This window comes from Mercenaria mercenaria, chromosome 14 (assembly GCF_021730395.1).
Source record: "Mercenaria mercenaria strain notata chromosome 14, MADL_Memer_1, whole genome shotgun sequence".
Lineage (NCBI taxonomy): Eukaryota > Metazoa > Mollusca > Bivalvia > Venerida > Veneridae > Mercenaria > Mercenaria mercenaria.
In genome coordinates, this window is record NC_069374.1 from 7,651,386 (window position 1) to 7,673,110 (window position 21,725).

The 21,725-nt window shown below is 34.2% G+C and overlaps 1 long non-coding RNA gene across 1 annotated transcript; it reads left to right on the forward strand.

Annotated features, from left to right (window-relative positions):
* Window positions 1-1,616: 1,616 nt before the first annotated feature.
* LOC123526300 (uncharacterized) lies at window positions 1,617-21,221 on the forward strand. The gene is made up of 5 exons (XR_008366962.1): window positions 1,617-1,756; window positions 4,083-4,188; window positions 14,296-14,555; window positions 14,798-14,899; window positions 20,413-21,221. It is a non-coding gene; the product is annotated as an uncharacterized LOC123526300 (long non-coding RNA).
* The last annotated feature ends 504 nt before the right edge of the window (window positions 21,222-21,725 follow it).

Genomic DNA, 21,725 nt, shown 5'->3' on the forward strand with positions numbered 1-21,725 from the left:
GATCTTGACCTAGTGACCTACTTTCACATTTCTGTAGCTACAGCCTTCAAATTTGGACCACATGCATAGTTTTGTGTTCCAAAATAAAATTTGACCTTCATTTTGACCTGGTGACCTACTTTCACATTTCTCAAGCTACAACCTTCAAATTTGGTACAGGCTTCAAATTTGGACCACATGCATAGTTTTTTGTTTCGAAATAAAATTTGACCTTGATTTTGACCTAGTGACCTACTTTCACATTTCTCAAGCTACAGCCTTCAAATTTGGACTACATGCATAGCTTTGTGTACCGAAATGAACTTTAGTCTTGAGATTGACCTACTTTTGACATTTCCGAAGCAACAGGCTTCAAATTCGGACTGCATGCATATTTTTGTGTTCTGAAGTGAAATTTGACATTGATTTTTACGTAATATCTACTTTCACATTTCTTAAGCTACAGCCTCCAAATTTGAAGCACATGCATAGTTCTGTCTACCGAAATGAACTTTGACCTTGAAAATGATCTAGTGACCTACTTTCACACTTCTCAAGCCACAGTTTTCAAATTTGGACCACATGCACAGTGTTTTGTACTGAAATGAAATTTAACCTTGATTTTGATCTTGAGCTAGTCTTCAAATTTGGAACATTAAAACATGGCTCAGTGGTCAGAAACCAAGGTCACTCTGTGATCTCTTGTTAGGTTAATAGGTTAAAGGTCAAGGTCAGATTGGACCAGAACAGTAGAACTTTTGTTTACAGTGAGCTTATAATTTCTGTTCCTTGTGCAATTACTGTCAATGCATCAAGGGGGGCATTTCGTGTTCGACGAGCTCTTGTTTAAAATGCAAATACATATGTATATATTCACTAAGGAGAGGTCATTTCATATAGGTCAGCGGCATTTGAGAAACATTTAAGTGTAATTTTTATGATTCTTTAGAAGTTTCTATTACAGTCTGATTTATAACTCGTTTAAGTTTAAGGTTTTCAGATATATGAAAATTTGCGCAAGAGTGCTTTCGTGAAATTATTGAGCCCGACGTATAACCCATCGTGCTTAAATAGAGTTAAACACTCTTTTGCTATAAATTATTTCTTAATTGTTATAAATGTTATTGTTTTATTATTATAAGTATTGTCAATTCTCATATATGCTTCATGTCTATATTTCAAACTTTGTCATGTAGATTATGTTGGAGTTGATTTTTCCTCTACTTCATATTGAAGACATTTTTTTTTTCAATAAATATCCGCCGTATCATTATGGTCCATATATGTACATTAATACAAATATATTCTATATTTGTGCTTTTTGTCATGTTGATGTTCGTGTCTAAAAGGACGTGACGTCGTTTGTATTGTACGTTGTTATTTCTGAGGAAGACATAAAAGTCGAAACTAGTAAAGGATGTGTTGTCTTGGTAATTGTAAATCCTTTTGATCTATTATAGATTTTAAAAAAATTCTGGGAGAGGCCCAATACCCTCCTGGTTATGCATACAAAACAGATTTTTGGTACTTTGGTAAGATTTTTATTATTAAATTGCTCAATAATATTTTTTGTGTACATCTAGCATTTCTGTGGGTTTTCAAACATTTTGAAAAAATGTTTCTTCTTTTGTAGTGTGAAGTAGCAACAAAAGCAGAATGTTTACTGACTATAATGACCTTCAGTAATCTAGATGCAGGCCTTTGTTCTACATGATGTATGAGGAATACATAGTGGATTTTTGGATTTCACAGCAGTCATGGAACATGTTTAAATTAAGTAAACAGATTATTCATATTTCAAATTATTTTCCACTTCGCTAACTGCATTTAGAGAAGAACTTACTTTAAAAAAAAAGTAAAAATTGTAGCATAAAACAAATTTCACAATTGAAGGGCGGTAAGTTTCTTTAAGTAGATTTTCACAAAACCGTATAATTTCTGAATCAAAGCACACCAAAGACTGTATAGGAATTACTTTGTCCTCTCCATCCCAGCTCTGTTCCATCCCATCTAGGGAACTGATACATGTATCAAGATATGTGTATCATAGAGTTGTATTCAAGACAAGTTCACATACCGGTACTACCAGTACATGTAGTTCCCATAACTCTGACTAGTTTTTCTTTACAATTTTATATCCCCTTTCCCTAAAATTGACATTTCTTTCTGTTACTGTAACCTATTCTTGTTTTTGATTAAAATCTCATAGAAACATTGTAGATCCTAAGGTAAAGTTACACACTGTCCAGAGTCCATAACTCTGTCTTTTATTCAAACTAAAAGACTGAAACTGAATAACTTGATTAAACGCCTATTTCTATACAGTGACATATTCAGTGGCATTGTACATAATAATAATTACAGTAATAAAAATGACAATAATAACAATCATAACAGCCTTATCCAAACAAAAAGTCATGACCAAACCACGCTTCCTGAGGTTGTTGGCTCACTTGAACATTATTTTTGTTGAGTTATCAACATTTTTTACTTAAAAATCTTCTCAGAAATTATGCAGTGGAAGTAAATTAGTTGATGAAACTTTGCCTGATGTTCCTTTGATGGTCCTCTGCTAAATATGTTCAAAGAATTCCCATTTCATGCAGAATTCTGATTGCCATGTCAATCAAAAGGCAAAATCCGCTTCTCAAAAACCACAAGACCCAGAGCGTAGTGCCATGTACATTTGTTTTACATAGATTTTTATAAGAGAACTTTAAAAAAAATCTTGTCTAAATGCTTAGATATTTAGCTTAGACATTTAGCACGTAGCATTATTTAGTGATCCTCCTCCAAGGTTGTTCACAACAACTGCTAAAATGCACTTATCTGCTGTAGCATGGACATATATAGTCAAGCCCTTTGTAACCTTTAGAATGCTCCCAGCTTACTTGCCAATAAAGATTAACAGAGCCGTGCCATGAGAAAACCAACATAGTGCATTTGCGACCAGCATGGATCCATGCTGGTTGCAGATGTACTACTGTAAAATCATTTAAATACATGGGCATGAAATTTTGTTGTTTTTGTCAAAATGGCAATTTCGTGGGGATATGAATTCGTGGATTTCAACTTTTGAACATAAAATGAATGGAAATTTTACTTGTTCATTGGGATTAAATTTCGTTGATTGACTCAACCACAAAATCCACGAAAATTATTTTGCTGCCAACAAGACGGGTATACCCGTCCCACTACTACGTACGCCTATTTGCCTACAAGACGGGTTTACCCATCCTGGAATTTCCCAACATTCCAATCTATAAATAATGCAAATGATGTAACATGAATTTATCCCAGAGCAACCAATCATATCAAAAGAACGTTTTCCATCTGTGTTTGCTGTTGTTTTTTTAGAATACTGTACATAGGAAAGTCCATAATGATCTAAATGACTTGTAAATTTCCACATTTCAAAATGGTGGACGGCAATTCAACTGCAGGGTAAAGTAGACAAAACAACTCCAATATTTCCTCTAAAGGTCAAAGATTCAATAATGAAATTAGGTACTTCATATTGCTTTGTTTTCTAAATATTGATTTACAAACTAAGCAGATGCTTAAAAAATTTATAGCTGTTTACAGTGATTCTTCCCCATCTAGCCCCTTCGCTGTCTACATGTATGACTGGTATACCCATCCCACATTTACGTCAGCATATTTCAAAGTAAAACAAGACTTTTTGTAGAATAAATTTGTTCATCTATATGCATTTATCATTTTCCTTTCTAAAAATTATAGGTTTTGTATACATTCTGTGAACAATAAAACCTCTAAACTATTCTGTCAAAACCAAGGTGATTTCCAGGAAAGTGCCTTGGCAAAAAAGAGTACATAACGTTATTGGGTCCCCGGCAGCGAAAGGGTTAATGATTTCACAGTGTGTTGGTTTCTCACTGCTCATATATCTGATGTAAATTTGCGTGAAAATTGCAATTATTGTCTAATATTCTTTGTATTTATAGTATTTATGTACCTCATAAGATGTTATATAAGGATTCGTCGCCATATGACCTAAGATTGTGTCGGTGCGACGTTAAACCCAACAAAATAAAATAAATAAATAAATAGTTATATAAGGAAATATTTCTTTTGTATGGTAGATGTTGCTGCTGCGAGAAACCAAGAAATTCCTATTGTTGTGTGCATAGGTATGTGTCATGGAGTGTCATGGAAAAAGGATATAGAAAATACAGGGATAAGGATGTGGTATGTACTTGTTGATAAAATTGCGGAAATTTAAGACAAGGAATCAACATAATAGTTGCTTTACTTTGTACGCTATCATAGCAGCTTCGAGTTGTGAAAATCATTTAAAATATTTATTTAAACAGAAGGCATATTTTAGTTAGTCATTTTCCAGTGTGAGGTCTAAACCTAGAGATTATATACTGACTTAATTAAATAGAAAATGATTGAAGGGAGGTAACTCAATTTCAGTTTTTCTTACTGTTACAAAAATTTCATTATGGTATTTGTGTACTTGTTTTGATTATTTTGAAAAATATGTTGTTATTTTATAGTAAAGTTTCAGGAAAGCAAGAGGGAAGCTAAATACTAAGCATTCCAGAGGAATAGGGGCTGTAGGTCTGAAGGGTATTGTTATGAGATGTAGGGAGTTGCTCAACAAATTGAATTGATGATGTAAGAGAATATGTGTTAAAAAATAATAATTAAAATTCGAAATAATTTCACAGCAGTGTTCCTTAGGTGATCTACCAAATTCAATCCATTAAAACCTGGCAGATGGGCCAGGCTTTCTTATATGGCTATATGGCTATACAGGCTCGATTTCAAAATAATTTCTGCATTTCTTCAAATCATTCTGTTTTATTTAAAATGATAGGGCAAGTTTTCCCTTTTCTGATAAAAGAATCTTTTCTTTTGAAACTGCTGGCTTGATTGTGCAAAAATTTCACACAGATGTTTTTATGCCCCCGAAGGTGGGTTCGGGGGCATATCAAAATCGCACTGTGCGTCCATGTGTGTGTATGTCTGTGCGTCCGTGTAAATTCTTGTCTGGGCTGTAACTCTGTTATCCATTAAAGGATTTTAAAATAACTTGGCATAAATATTTACCATAATGACACATGTCATGCGCAAGGCCCAGACCCCTAGCTCCAAGATTAAGGTCACACTTAGAGGTCAAAAGGTTAACAGGGTCTGTTTTGTGTCCAGTCCATAACTCTGCCATTCATGAATGGATTTTGAAATAACTTGGCATAAATGTTTACCATAATGAGACAACATGTCATGTGCAAGACCCAGACCCCTAGCTTCAAGATCAAGGTTAACAGGGTCTGTTTTGTGTCCAGTCCATAACTGCTATTGATGAAGGGATTTTGAAATTTCTTGGCATAAATGTTCCCCATAATGAGATGACGTGTCATGTGCAAGATCAAGACCCCTAGCATAAATGTTCCCTGTATTGAGATGACATGTAATACGCAAGATCCAGACTCCTAGCTCCAAGGTCAAGGTCACACTTAGAAGTCAAAGGTGTTTCTTGTCTGGTGAATAACTCATTATTTTATCAAGGGAGTTGAAAATAATTTGACACAAATGTTAACCATATTCAGAAGGTATGTCATGCTTATGACCCGGGTCTCTTGGGTCAAGGTCAAGGTTACAAAACAATATATGTAACTGTAGCATTCTTAGGCATGCTTCGGGGTCATTTGACACCAACATTGACAGGTCTTGTTACGTGACTCTTTACAAAATTTCTTCAAGCTCTCACCCACATTATCCCCACCCAACCCCAGAGCTCACTTAGGGCCTAAAGCAAATAAGGGTACATTTTAGTGAAGCAAAAAATAAAGTTAGTAAGAAAGAACAATCTTTGCACAAATAGATTAACAGTTGACTTTTGTGATAAGGCAGCCTGAAACCATTTATGTTTCAAATTTCAGGCAAATCGGATGATCGGTTGAAAATTAATTAACATTTGAAGTTACAGAATTTCTCAAAAAATAGCTATTTTCATGTGACATAATCTTTTTTTGTTTTAATATTTTATTTAGAAAATATTCTGTATCAACTGTTTTACACATTTACCATGTTTATACAGTATGTTGACCATAAACCTATGAATGTAAACTACTGAAATATTCAGATTTATTTTATGCTAACTAATGAAATACTGTATTCTATCAGTTAAATATTTTCATATCTCATTGCTCACACTGTGAAAATATGAAATCTATATTTTCACACTGTGAGAGATATGAGCTCCGCCCCCTCATACATTGTGTATGAATTTTAAATTATTTGCTTAAAACAGGATGAAAATTATAGTCGCACTTTGTTCTTTATAATATATTTCTCGATTCAAATTATTTTACTTAAAGAGAATTTCATACCGTTATGCAGCAAAATATAAAACAAAATGGAACTTTATGTTACATGCGTCTTTATAACGTCACAGCACGTCTGACGTCATGTCTGTTTCCGCGCGTCTGTTTCCCGCGCTGAGATTAAAACAGTTGCAAAATGCATTTCTCAACGTAATTGAGCATAAAATAAAAAGAAAATTTGTTTTTCGTGAATATGGAATATATCTCACCTCGAAGTGAGAAAATTTTCACATTTTCACTCGCGCTACGCGCTCGTGAAAATATTTGAATTTTTCTCACTTCTCAGTGAGATATATTCCATATTCACTCAAAACAAACAAATATCCTCTATTTAATTTCCAAAAAAATTTTGACAATGTTTTGAAAAGTACCCAAATGAAGCCAAACATCTTAATTTATACCTTTCTCATATATTTATGTGTTAAAAGAAAATATGCTAACATATTAGAAAGTAAAATGTTCTTTTGGATAGCTAATACAATATACTTTAATACAAACATTTCAGTTTTTGCATACATTTGCATGTCATCGCACATTAAGTATTCTTTTATGCTTGTTTTTTGTCCCAACCCTAACTGTTTAACAGTCAACTTGTTCCTTTGCTTGCAGAATGTTGTTTTAATGAGTTTTGCATACCTATATTGTCTCATTATATACCTTAAGACTTATTGTTTGCACTAATATTTCAGATATTGCTGTATTTCTACTCAACCCACCATTAGGGCATCCTTAATTTTGTCCCAACCCTAACGCTTTTTTGTCCCAACCCTAACATGCTTTTTTTAACTTGTTTACTGTAACAGGATTAATGGTAAAATGTTTTAGAGACATTATTTACAACAACATATTATAAAATTTCACTTCAATGTTCTTGTACCCAAGTCCTTCTACTTTTTCGCATCATATAAGCTGAAAATTTCAGGAAACGAAAAGTCAAGTACATGGAATGACAAAAATAAGGAAAGTGTTTCTGAAATTAAACTAAATCTAGTTAATCCTAACTGTAACTTGTTAAAACAGTGCATTTCAATTCATTAATTTAACATATAGCTTTTAGTAAGTCACTTTAAGCCTTCTAGTCAGTACCGTTAGGGTTGGGACACTTTTTTGGCTTTAATGACAGTTGCTGAATTAATTATGTGTTTTCAAATGCAGGAAAGGAGTACATGACTGTATTAAAAATTAAAATTGAAATTAACAACAAAGTTAACATAAAAAAAGAAATCATTTAGCAAAGAAAGTAAAAGTAAAAGCAAATCAAAGGCTGTGGCATACGTAAAATTTAAAGACAATGAAATTGAAATGAGCCGAAAATACGAACAGTAAACTCTGCTTATTATGAACTCCTTGGGGACCCTTCATAATTATGTGCTCCTTACATCCCAGTTACTTTAGTTATATCCACATAAAATGATTTACTTATAAATGTATGATATATGTAAACTGAAGAAAAGGAATACAACAAACAAGAATTATCAAGTCAGATATGATAAAAGTGGTGACCATCAATTTCACATTTATTTTCTACTGTTGTAGTTTTATATTTCCCCTCCATATCTATTTTTTATTTATGAGCAAGTAACTGAACACAGTGACAGTTTTAATGATATTAATTCAAGAAAATTGATTTTATCTTACATATCTTAGCTGGAAGAACCATATTATAAACTCAAAGACCATTTTACCTCTACAATCAATCTGTTTTCTGGTTACAATCATGGTAAGTCAGTTACATCCTTGAAAAGCGAGTTTATCTACATACATCATATAAATGCTCACTTTTATTAAGAATCAAATTTAAATCACACAAATACTGCAGAAAATTACATGTATTTTCGATGTATTTTATTTGCCATAAAGATAACAATGCAGGCTTAGATATTCACTTATGCAAGTCTGGCAGGGAAAAATATGATGCAGATGACAAAAGAAAAATCCAAAAACAACATATCTTTTAAGATACTGATACTAAAGAATATGTAGATCTTTATGAATACATGTACAGTATTGTCCAGTCTTCCTTTTCCGACAAGAATACTAAAATATTGTTCACTTTACCTAAAGATTTGTTTCAACCGTTTATATGTACATTAAATAAAAAAAATTTAGGACCAGGCCAAACAGATATGTTAGTTATTTCCAAAGCTGTTATAATATAGGTTAATCCTTCCAATTAATCTTGTTTATTCTGGCTAAATTCCAATTTAATTGTTTGTGCGTAAGTTTGCACCGGTTGCCATAACGCTAAGTCGTTGCTATGGTATGTATCGCGAGATTTCGTAGCAGACGATAATTTAAAAAGAAAAGTCACGTGTTTGTCGTGCTTCCGATTTGCCATTCAGCACGAGGCCGTTTTAAGAACAACCCACCCACCGCACCCCTTTTTTAGCATAATTTAAATACTATTTCGTTTGTTTTATGATACTATAGATTTTCAATCAATAATTATAATGGAAAAATATTAAAAGGTAGTTACATGTTATATGCTATACTTGCCTATTTTTGCATCATTCTTGTTACTTTTTTGCTGCCGAGTTTTTTCCCTTTTTCAGAATGCTTTACTTTTTATGGCATCAGATGTTAAGGCACATGAGTCAAGAAACGTTATAACCAGACAGAAAAGGCACAAAATGCTATTTATGAAGTTCAACATAATAGTAACGTTCAGAAGCCGACGATTATATCATTCAGTCTTATTCGGAAGGATCACAGGATACGATGGAAAGCCAATACCTATCTGTAACACTGTGCTGGATGTGTATTCTGTACTAGTTCAAAGAATCTAATTATATGGACCGTTAACATTCACAAGTGTTAACTTTTACTTATGTTTAAACGTGCTTATTTGAAAAACTTGACTCTTTAAGACATTTTGCCTAAATTTATGATTATGATTACTTATACCATTTGTAAATCAGATATACATGGTGACATTTATAAATGATGTGAAGTGCCTGCGTTAAGGAGATACATATATTCCTGTTTGTCATTTTGAAAATGCTTAGCTTGTTATCTTAAGCCGGTGCCATAACTTACAACTTTAAACTCTAAATATTTTCTTTTACTTTCTTCTCTTTTATTGATCTTCTCTCTTCTGATCTTTCTTTTGTCATACCGGCGGAAAATTCTTACGTCTGGGTGCGACTTGGGCATGCCATACTGAGTTGTTAACTGTCAATTACTAAATCTTTTTGCATACTCATGGGTCCCTGACCAGCCGCCACCATTCAACGGGGTTGGTGACACTCGTGGGTTCAAAATTCATTTTTTATGGTTCATTTTTTCGAGCATATAAGAATTGGCCAGAGAGCGAAAAGGGCTAGGCGTTCTTATAGTTGCTCAACCATTTACATAGGTTACATTTGTTGTTATTAGGTTTATGTTGCGCCAATGGTACCTGGTCCGTATAGGGTACATGGAAGTACCTGGTTGTTGTATGGTACCAAAGGGGTACCTGGTAAGTATATGGTACATGGAAGTACCTGGTTACTGTATGGTACCAAAGGGGTACCTGGTTTGTATATGGTACCAAAGGGGTACCGGGTTCGTATATGGTACATGGAAGTACCATATGGTACATGGAAGTACCTGGTTCGTGTATGGTACCAAAGGGGTATCTGGTTTGTATATGGTACATGGAAGTACCTGGTTCTTATATGGTACCAAAGGTGGTGCCTGGTTCTACCTGGCTAACCGTACCGAGGGGTACGGGGTATGGCATGGCATAGTGTTTGTACAATATTTTTGGCGCAACGAGGTTCGAATTATCTAAGGCATGCCCGGGTCGCGCCCTTTGTGAGGATTTTCAACTTCAATCGCCATTTAACGTTTGAAGTCTTAAGCCACCATGACCGTCTTTCAATCCACACTTACCCTAAACGAAAAATAAACCTGTGTTTATAATCGGAAGTGTTTTTATTTTCTTTTAAACATGAAAGCTTGGGTTTTATGATGGTACGTCAACCCAGGAATTTAATCCTAGAATAACCAGTAATTACTGTAAAATCTAAGAGTGCTTAGTATTAGAACATTGTTTACATTGTGGAATTGACAATACCTTTGAGATCAGTGAATTATACCAGTCATTGCTACAGTTTGCAAGTTTTTAGTTCTCATATTTGTTGAACATACATCACTATATGTCCCAACCCTAACGCTACAAAGACAATTATCTTCATAAAAAAGTGTTAAAAATAAATAATGGTGGTACTATTAACTATATTAAAGTATGTTTTAAATGTTGCTTTGTTATGTTAGTAACTAGTTATGTTGATATTTTTGTTCATTCTTGTGACAATTTTTAAAGCTAATGAAAACGTTTCATTTTAAAACTTCATTGTAGTGTAAGATTCTTGACAAGAAAGATCATACTTAGCAATTTACTTTAAATAAGATTATTAAGGAACATTTAACAGTATGTTGTGAAACAATATTACTGTACAAGGAATGTTTTAAATAAATCTAACCACTTAAAAGCAGCATTTTTATGTTACTGAAAAATGTCCCAACCCTAACATTTTTTGAAGATTCCCTCATTTTGTGATTTTTTCTTAGAAAGGTAAAGAGGAGAATATATTTTTATTGTTGTATTGATTAATTGTTCCCCCAAGGTTATGTTAGAGACACTAAAATGTGAACAGCATTGTTTTAAGCCTTTTGTTATTAGAAACTTAAAACATTTGATTTTTTCTTGATAAATACATATAGCAAAAATAAATCGAAATCAGGTTCAGACTGTAATATTCTTTTATGTTTGTTGACCTAAGTTTCCCTGTATTATATGAATACTTTCAGTTCTGTAGAAATATAATCATTAATAACACTTGTCATTTCATAAATTCACATACATATAACATGTCCCAACCCTAACAGTCAAATTAAAACTACTGGCTAATATCAGAAACTAATATCTTATGGGTGGTTCATATTAGATTAATGAAACTCGACACATACATAGATGTTGCATTGTTTTATGTGTTAAGCTGTTAGTTTTTATTTTACATGTTCATAATTACTCAAAATAAAATTTCTATTTGTCATTATTGACTTTCTTCTATTCATTTTCTGAATTATTCTGAAAAAAAAATACTGAAAAGCAAATATGGCCATGTAGTTCAAATCATGTGCACCCTAGAATAAGTTTATCTGCTGTCAATCATCATTTACTTTGTGACTTTTTCAATGTAACTTTAGCAATTTTTCTTTAATTTTTGTATTAATTTGACAACATCCTTGTAGTGTTTTTCAAAAACGGTCAATTACTTTTCTAAAGCCTAACATTTTTTTATAAACTTTGATGGTTATGCTGTCTAATGAAACTAAAAAAAGGTAATTCAAAGACAATACTTTTTTTGACAAAATGTCACACTTTATTTGCTCTAGGCCTAGGCATATTGTACCGAAAGTGAGCTATTAGGAACATTGAATGACTTGATCGTCCGTCTGTCCTTCTGTTGTCAATAATTTCTTTAAAAAACATCTCCTAAGACACCAAGCCAGTTTCAACCAAACTTTCAAGGAATGTTCCTTTGATGGTCCCATTTCAGATTCCTTCAGATCTAGGTTAGTCTTGAGGAATTTTGTTGCCATGGTAACCAAAAGGAAATCCTTAAAAATCTCTTTCCCAAAAACTGCAGGCTTGATTTAGAGAAATGTTCATTTGGGATCCCCTATTAAACTCCTTCAAACTCCCATCCATATTACCCTCAGTCTCCCATCCCCACCCCCTCAGACTCACATCCCCACCCCAACCCCTACCGAGCTTAAGATAGAAATGCATTTAAAAAAACTTCTTCTCATGTACCTCTTTACAGATCTTCATCATATTTGATCTTTAGCATCATGTTATGGTTTTCTCCAACAGGGGTGCTAAAGTGGGTGGGCGAGGCACTGGAGCTTAAAATAGAAATATCATTAAATGACTTCTTTTTATGGCTTGATGATTCTTCACTAAAACATGGTCTGTAGCATCTTTATAAGGTCCTCTCCAAAGTTTGTTAAAATGGGGTCCTTATCCCCTTTCAGGATCGCTTGGTCTAAAAATAGAAAAGTGTGTTTTACGGTAAATGACTTTTTCTCCTGAACTACTTAGTGGGTCTTCATGAAACTTAGTCTGTAGCATCATTGTAAGATCTTCTCCCAAATTTATCCAAATGGTGGCACTTGGCCCCTTTTAGGGACCACTACTTAATGCTAAACATAGATGTTACAATTTACGCTTTAATGTTTTATATATATATTCAAGGTCAAACTGGCCCCTGGCTTACTAAACACTGAAAGATGTCTCATATGTAGTGAAATGTATGTAGTGCAACTGTAATGGTAATGAGATGCAGGTCTTTGTCCTACGTGAGTAAAACAGTGTATGGCAATTTTGGACGAATCCATCTTAGTAAGAGAAAAATAAACTTTTTGCAAAAAAAAATCAAAATTTTATTTAAAAACAAACGTAACAATTAAAGGGAGGTAACTCAGTTTTAAAAAAGAAGTCAGCTTCGGTTCTGCATATAAATCTTGGGTTAAGTTAAGTTGTTGTATGTAAGCTGGTTACATTTTTGGGAATGGATTGAAACTTCACACTTGTTCCCTGTGATAATCTGACTTGTAGTACTGGGGTAACAGAGCTCCCTTTTGGGTTTGTACAAAGTTATGCTTAAATGACCCGGTGTAGCTGTCTAAGCCAACTTTGTACCAACTTAAAGAACCAATAAATGTTGTATATTTATTGCTATTCAACCAATAGAAACAGCTGGACTGTACAGAAGTGACTACATGCATGCATACATTGAATTTACTGTTTCATAAAAAGTTTCATTACATTACATAGATACAGTAGATGCTGACTCTAATGACGTTTATCAGAGAAGCACAAAAGATTACTGTGGACAGGAACAATTTTCACACGTAATATTTGAGTTTTACCTGAACGATGATTGGTTTTGGGTACATGAATAGTTGCTCAGTCTACATTGTGTAACAGTTGATGTATATTGTAGTTGACGGTCATGGTGAGATTGGCTCTGTTCATAAACTCTGTAGTGTACTTGCGGATTGATTTCTACCGCTTGATTAAACTAATAGTAATACAATCAAGTGTGAGATTGGCTCTGTTCATAAACTCTGTAGTGTACTTGTGGATTGATTTCTATCGCTTGATTAAACTAATAGTAATACAATCAAGTGTTAGATTTGCTTTTGAAACACAAAATGCTTTTTGCTGATACATGTATAATTCTACCAAAAAGTTTCAGAAATGCAGTATTGATTTAAAATTGCACTCTTTTGTAAAGCATCATAATTTTATCAAGAAGTAATGCATTTCTTACGTTATGTTTCTTATTGCTGGTGACTGACAGTTAAAGTGATTTTATTGAAACTTTACATAGTTGAAGGAAAGCATGCATAGTGTGAAAGAAGGTCTTTGATATATTTATTTTAATCTATACTGCAATACAACATTTTCAACACATTAAAATTCCCACCTGTGCTATGTATCATTTTTAAAGACATTTCTTGTTTTATATTAAAGCTGGTATGTCAGTTACCACAAATGGTATTGGATTGAAAGTATCAGATACGCAATTCTCCAGTTACACAAATCTGTTTTGCTTTTTCCTAAAGTTGTTCCCCATTTGTTGAAATGGTTTTGACTAGGTGTTCATTATCTCATATTATATAGTGAGAAGGCTTTTAACCCTAACACTGCTAAATTTCTATTATGAACTTGTCCATCTTTAATTTGGACAGTAACATAAGCTGTTAAAAAGGATGCTTACCAAAAAGATACTCACTGAATAGCGAACAGTGCAGATCTTGATCAGACTGCACAGATGTGCAGGCTGATTATGATCTACATTGGTTGCAGAGACAGAATCAATTGTGTCCAGCATGACAGGCCTTTTGAGTTGTTGAGTGTTGCTGTTCAATGATAGTTCATTTAATTTGATATTTTCTTTTTCAGTCCAGGAATGTGGCTGAAGTCTGTTATACCAGTACAGATATAACTGTTGATGGATAACTGTTGATATCCTTAACATGGGCGATCGCCACGATCATCGTTACAGTCGGACTGTAATAAAGTGTGTCCCCTACCGACCATTGTCCCACACAATCATGGGACTGGAAAGCTATGACTATTACGAAATGTGTGTAATGGCTACCAGTCGGACACTTTCATTGTCATGCAGTAAACTAATGAAGATACAATATGGTGAATGATAGGTATGATTAATTTTAAAATATTCCAGTTATTTTATTCTTTGCTAGGTTTTTTATTAGAGAGAAAGGACATTTTTCTATGAGAACAATAACTAGTAACCAATAGATTTTCAGAAGTAAAAATTAAGTTATATATTATGTTACCCCAATCATCAGCACTCACTAAATATAAACAGTGTATTAGCTTTGTTGTGATGCAGACTTCAAATGATTCATAACATTTAAAGTCACAACTTGTATTGTAGTTGCCACAAGGCCACCAAAAGACACAGTGATCCAGAGAGAAAGTGACTCAGAGGTTCTTATTAAATGGTTTACTCCGAAAAGAAGAGATAATTGGATACCAGGTAGATTTTATCAAATTTTTTTCAACAACATAGTATCAGAGGTATGCAAAATGAAATAGATCTCATTTAGTAATGCTTTAGTCTTAGTTCTTTGCTTTTGTGACCGCTTGGTGTCCGTCGTTTGATGTCCGTCCATCAATAATTTCTAAAATAAATCTTCTTCAAAACGACTTGGCAGACTTTCACCAAACTTCACAGAAATGATCCTTGGATGGCCCCCTCTCAAAATGCCCAAAAAATTTAAATCCATTGGAAACTGTGGTTGTCATGGCAAAAGAAAGGAAAGTCTTTAAAAATCTTCTTCTCAGAAATTTTTAGCCGGATTTCAAAAATATTTTGTAGAAAATTTTTAATGATCTCTACCAAAATTGCTCAAGCCATTCTATTTCAATAAAAACCATGGCTGCTAAAGGATGAGGCTTATTTTTAGCTCACCTGTCACAAAGTGACAAGGTGAGCTTTTGTTATCACGTGTCGTCTGTCGTCCGTGCATGCTTAAACTTTTGCTTGTGACCACTCTAGAGGTCACATTTTTCATGGGATCTTTATGAAAGTTTGTAAGAATGTTCATCTTGATGATATCTAGGTCAAGTTCGAAACTGGGTTACGTGCGATCAAAAACTAGGTCAGTAGATCTAAAAATAGAAAAACCTTGTGACCTCTCTAGAGGCCATATTTTTCATGAGATCTTCATGAAAATTGGTCAGAATGTTCACCTTGATGATATCTAGGTCAAGTTTGAAACTGGGTCATGTGGGGTCAAAAACTAGGTCAGTAGGTCTAAAAATAGAAAAACCTTGTGACCTCTCTAGAGGCCATATTTCTCAATGGATCTTCATGAAAAATCAGAATGTTCACCTTGATGATATCTAGGTCAGGTTCGAAACTGGGTCATGTGGAATCAAAAACTAGGTCAGTAGGTCTAAAAATAGAAAAACCTTGTGACCTCTCTAGAGGCCATATTTTTCACGAGATCTTCATGAATATTGGTCAGAATGTTCACCTTGATGATATCTAGGTTAAGTTTGAAACTGGGTTAACTGCGGTCAAAAACTAGGTCAGTAGGTCTAAAAATAGAAAAACCTTGTGACCTCTCTAGAGGCCATATTTCTCAATGGATCTTCATGAAAATTGGTCAGAATGTTCAGCTTGATGATATCTAGGTCAAGTTTGAAACTGGGTCACGTGCGGTCAAAAACTAGGTCAGTAGGTCTGAAAATAGAAAAACTTTGTGACCTCTCTAGAGGCCATATTTTTCATGGGATCTTTATGAAAATTGGTCAGAATGTTCATCTTGATGATATCTAGGTCAGGTTTGAAACTGGGTCACATGCGGTCAATAACTAGGTCAGTAGATCTAAAAATAGAAAAACCATGTGACCTCTTTAGAGGCCATATTTTTCAAGAGATCTTCATGAAAATTGGTCAGAATGTTCATCTTGATGATATCTAGGTCAAATTCGAAACTGGGTCATGTGCGGTCAAAAACTAGGTCAGTAGGTCTAAAAATAGAAAAACCTTGTGACCTCTCTAGAGGCCATATTTCTCAATTGATCTTCATGAAAATTGGCCAGAATGTTCAGCTTGATGATATCTAGGTCAAGTTCTTAACTGGGTCATGTGTGGTCAAGAACTAGGTCAGTAGGTTGAAAAATAGAAAAACCTTGTGACCTCTCTAGAGGCCATATTTTTCACGAGATCTTCATGAAAATTGGTGAGAATGTTCATCTTGATGATATCTAGGTCAAGTTTAAAAGTGGGTCAAGTGCCTTCAAAAACTAGGTCATTAGGTCAAATAATAGAAAAACCTTGTGACCTCTCTAGAGGTCATATTTTTCAATGGATCTTCATGAAAATTGGTCAGAATTTTTTATCTTGATGATATCTAGGTCACATGTGCTCAAAAACTAGATCACTATGTCAAATAATAGAAATACAGTACAATCGCGATCCTACGAAAAGCCAAGGGACCGGTCGTTTTTTTCGTAATATCGCATTTTCGTTCGAGCGTAGCATAGGAAATTTCGCTATACAGAACCTTAATATCTACACGTCGTAACCCGTGATATCTAAACATTTGATTTAAGTATCGGAGTGCATGTATACCAATTTTATATGTACATCTGGGTTTACTACAAATCTTATTCGAATCTGAACTCAGATAGTATCTGGAATGTAAAACGGGTTGTTATTTTTTCTCCGCTTTTTATTCACTGTACATAAAATATATATAGGGTACATTTTTGCACGAGAACAAAACGTCGTAATTGCATATTCCGATATCCCTCAGCTACCCTTTACTGAATTATTCTGAAAAATAAAACGACAATATACAGACGAACAGTACTTAAATACTTCTTTAATTTTCTTTATGCAGTAATTGTTTGAGACGTATAGATATCAAAGCAAGTGTGACTAGTATGCCATCCGATCTGATAGTTATAGGAGAAAAAATAACCACTAGCTTGTGTCATGGTGTACACGGTATGTGTTTCGAATTGAATTACCAAGTTTCACTTTAATTACTGTTTACGCCCAGCTGAATGATAGTGACACTTTCCACTCTAAAGAGTTTTCACGCCGTTATGGAAGGTGTGAAAACTTAAACGATGCAGGTATTCGTAAAATCGCAACTTAAATAAGTTGAAAACATGTTTTAAGGGCATAACAATACATTCGTAGGAGCGCATTTTTCGTAAAATTGCATTTTCGTAAAACCGCAACTTTGTAACATAAGAAATAAGAAGGAAAGCAGCCGGGACCACAACACCTTTTCGTAGTATACCAGTATTTCGTTAAATTGCGATTCGTAGCATCGCAAATGCACTGTAACGACGTCATACTCAGTTCAACACTGGGTCATGTGGGGATAGGTGAGCGATTCAGGACCATCATGGTCCTCTTGTTTCTATATGGCTATATTGTAAATTTCATAAATCTTCTTCTTCAAAACCACTGGACAGATTAACACCAAACCTCACAGAAATGATCCTAGGGTGGCCTCCTCTCAAAATCGCTGATAGAATTAAAATCCATTTTGAACTGTGGTTCTATGGCAACCGTAAGGAAAATCTTTAAAATTCTTCTCAGAAACTGAACATTAGCCAGATTTCAAAAATATTTTGTAGAAATGATGTCTAGGTGACTTTCTACTAAAATTGCTTAAGCCATTCTATTTTGTTAAAAAACATGGCCGCCAGGGGGCGGAGCTTATTTTCCCTATATGACTATATTGTAAATTTCAGAAATCTTCTTCTCTTAAACCTGAAAAACTAGAGCTTAGATATTTGGTATGGGGCATTGTCTAGTGGACTTTTATCAAGAATGTTTAAGTTATGATCCCAGGGTCAGTATTGGCCCCGCCCCGTGGTCCCTTGAATTTACATAAGAGTTCTGTAGGAAAACATAAAAAATGTTCCCTGAAACCGAGAGGCACAGAGCTTAGATATTTTACATATGGCATTGTCTAGTGGGCCTTTACTAAGATTGTTCAAATCATGACCCCAGGTCCATTTAAAGCCCCACCCCAGGGTCACTTAGTTTTTAACTCCACTATTCAGAGAACAGGGGTTCTATTCTACTTGCCCCAGCGTCTACATCGCGTTTGCGTTAGCTTTCTTGGTTAAAGTTTTTCGGCAGCCTTCATTTTTAGCTCATCTGATTTTTTGAAAAAAAATGATGAGTTATTGTCATCACTTGAGCAGTTGTCGGCGTCGGCGTCGGCGTCTGCGTCGGCGTTGCCTGGTTAAGTTTTATGTTTAGGTCAGCTTTTCTCCTAAACTATCAAAGCTATTGCTTTGAAACTTGGAATACTTGTTCACCATCATAATCTGACCCTGTATAGCAAGAAACATAACTCCATCTTGCTTTTTGCAAGATTTATGGCCCCTTTTGTACTTAGAAAATATCAGATTTCTTGGTTAAGTTTTATGTTTAGGTCAACTTTTCTCCTAAATTATCAAAGCTTTTGCTTTGAAACTTGGAATACTTGTTCACCATCATAAGCAGACCCTGTACATCAAGAAACATAACTCCATCTTGCTTTTTGCAAGAATTATTGCCCCTTTTGGACTTAGAAAATCAGTTTTCTTGGTTAAGTTTTATGTTTAGGTCAGCTTTTATCCTAAACTATCAAAGCTATTCCTTTAAAACTTGCAACACTTGTTCACCATCATAAGCTGACCCTGTACAGCAAGAAACATAACGCCATCCTGCTTTTTGCAAGATTTATGGCCCCTTTTGGACTTAGAAAATATCAGATTTCTTGGTTAAGTTTTATGTTTAGGTCAACTTTTTCTCTTAAACTATCAAAGCTATTGTTTTAAAACTTGCAACTCTTGTTCACAATCATAAGCTGACCCTGTACAGCAAGCAACATAACTCCATCCTGCTTTTTGCAATAATTATTGCCCCTTTTGGACTTAGAAAAATGATTTTCTTGGTTGAATATTATGTTTAAGTCAACTTTTCTCATAAACTATCAAAGCTATTGCTTTAAAACTTGCAACAGTTTTTCACCATCATAAGTGGACACTGTACATCAAGAAACATAACTCTATCCTGCTTTTTGCAAGAGTGATGGCCCTTTTTAGACTTAGAAAATCATGGGTAGGACAATATTTCTATTATACAAAAAAAATCAGATGAGCGTCAGCACCCGCAAGGCGGTGCTCTTATTCTTTGTTACTGTTGCTTATACCTAACTGTAACTTCACATTAACATTTTCAGCATGCAAACAAAGTATGTGCAGTGGCCCCTTATACCTAAGGTCAAGGTCACCAAGGTGCTATACTTACAATAGCTTATTTTTAAGGTTAAAGATTTTCGGCAACTTTTGTTTTTCTGTTATATCTTTGTTACTATTGCTTCTATCTTACTGTAACTCACATAAACTTTGTCAAGCATAAAAACAAAGTATGTGCAGGGGCTGGGCCCATTATATGCAAGGTCAAGGTCACTAAGTTGTTACACTTGGAATTATTTTCATGTTAATTTTTTTCGAAAGCTTCGTTTATAGACATATCTTTGGTACTTTAAAAGATAATGACTTGAAATTAAAGATATTTCTTTATAACATCATCTGCATGTGTGGTAACTCTAATTGTATTTTTGACAGAGGTATGCGCCTTTCATGCTTAAAGTTTTTTGGCAATCTTCTCTTTCTGGATATAACTTTAGTACACTATAAGATAATGACTTGAAATAATGATATAATTTAATTTCATCAAAATAAAGTTCCATACTTGACCTTTAACCCCTCTGAGTAGTAGGGTCTTTTTATACTTGGTGTATCTTCCTTTTAAAGTAGATGTCTCTTATTGAGACATAAATTTATTTTACTGTCAAATCGCCAAATAGTGGAGCGTGCTGTCTTACAGACAGCTCTTGTTATATGAGTTATATATAAGGAAAAGATACTTAAATATTATCTGTTAATATGTTGTGAAATGATTTAAAGTTTTAATATTGAAAAACTCTGTCCTGTTCTTAACAATGTACCATGGCATTTCAGGAATGGCAGTGTTGCAAGAAGAGGTTATGGTGTTAAAGATGGGAACTTTCAGGATACTAATGATAAGAATAGACTGGTTCAGTGTTGGATTTTACATGCAATAAAAATCAGTATAGCTCATATCTATGTCTGAGTATGACAAGATGTTTCTTTTTTGAGGATTCTAATATCTATGTCAGATCCAAAGGTAGTTGAACAGCTTGTTAATAAAGCTGAAATTGATGGAATATTTTAATCCACATCAGACTGAAGATATAAAAGACAGGGTGGGGAAGAAGTAAATACAATTCTTGAGATCTGTGTCAAATCCAAAGTATAACAGCTATTACAAAAGTGGCACTTAATAAAAAAAATTGACACAGAAATCAAGAGTGCTTCACATAATGTCTATAGTCTTATAAACTCTTGGCCTCTGAATGACAATAGAGCATTATGGGTAAAATAAGCAGATGTTCTCTTGAAGAGCAATATTGGTAAAGTAGAAAAGTTAGAAGAGACATAAATTTAATGTATGACCAGTTCTCAAATATGATTTTTTTCCTCACTGGTTAGCCAGAATAATGTGAACTCATGTTTCCAGTTAATGAGTTATGGCAATTCAGTTTTGGGTGAAATAAGTGTATAATTTACTGACAATTAGTAAAGTTTATTAAGAAAGTTGGGAAACACATACACCTAATGGGGCTTTAGCAGGAGGCATTCAGAACAGTCTGAAACAGTTAAAATTAGACAGTCTCTAAGTTTTATAATATATTTCTACTAATTATACATGAGGAGACATATTGTTTTTGCCTTCACAGTCCATCCATCTGTCCTCATTAAGATTGTCTGGATTTAACAGGTCAAACTGCTGGCCGGATTTCAAGAAACTTCACAGGAGTGATCAGTACTAAGCCTAGTTGTTCATATCGCCGGCACATTCTTCTTGGTTACACAAAATGGCCGCAAGAGCTAAAAATAGAAAACTTTTGAAAAGCTTTCACAGGTCAAACTGCTGGCTGGATTTTGACTAAACTCACAGGAATGATCAGTACCAAGTCTAGTTATGTATATCGTTGACACGTTCCGCTTCGCTGCACAAAATGGCCGAAAGAACTAAAAATAGAAAAACCTTGTCTAGCTTTCACAGGTCAAACTGCTTGCTGGATTTTGACGAAACTTCACAGGAGTGATCAGTACCAAGCCTAGTTGTGCATATCGCCGGTATGTTCAGCTTTGCTCCATAAAATGGCAACCAGAGCTAAAAATAGAAAAATCTTGTCCGGCTTTCACAGGTCAAACTGCTGGCTGGATTTCGACAAAACTTAATAAGA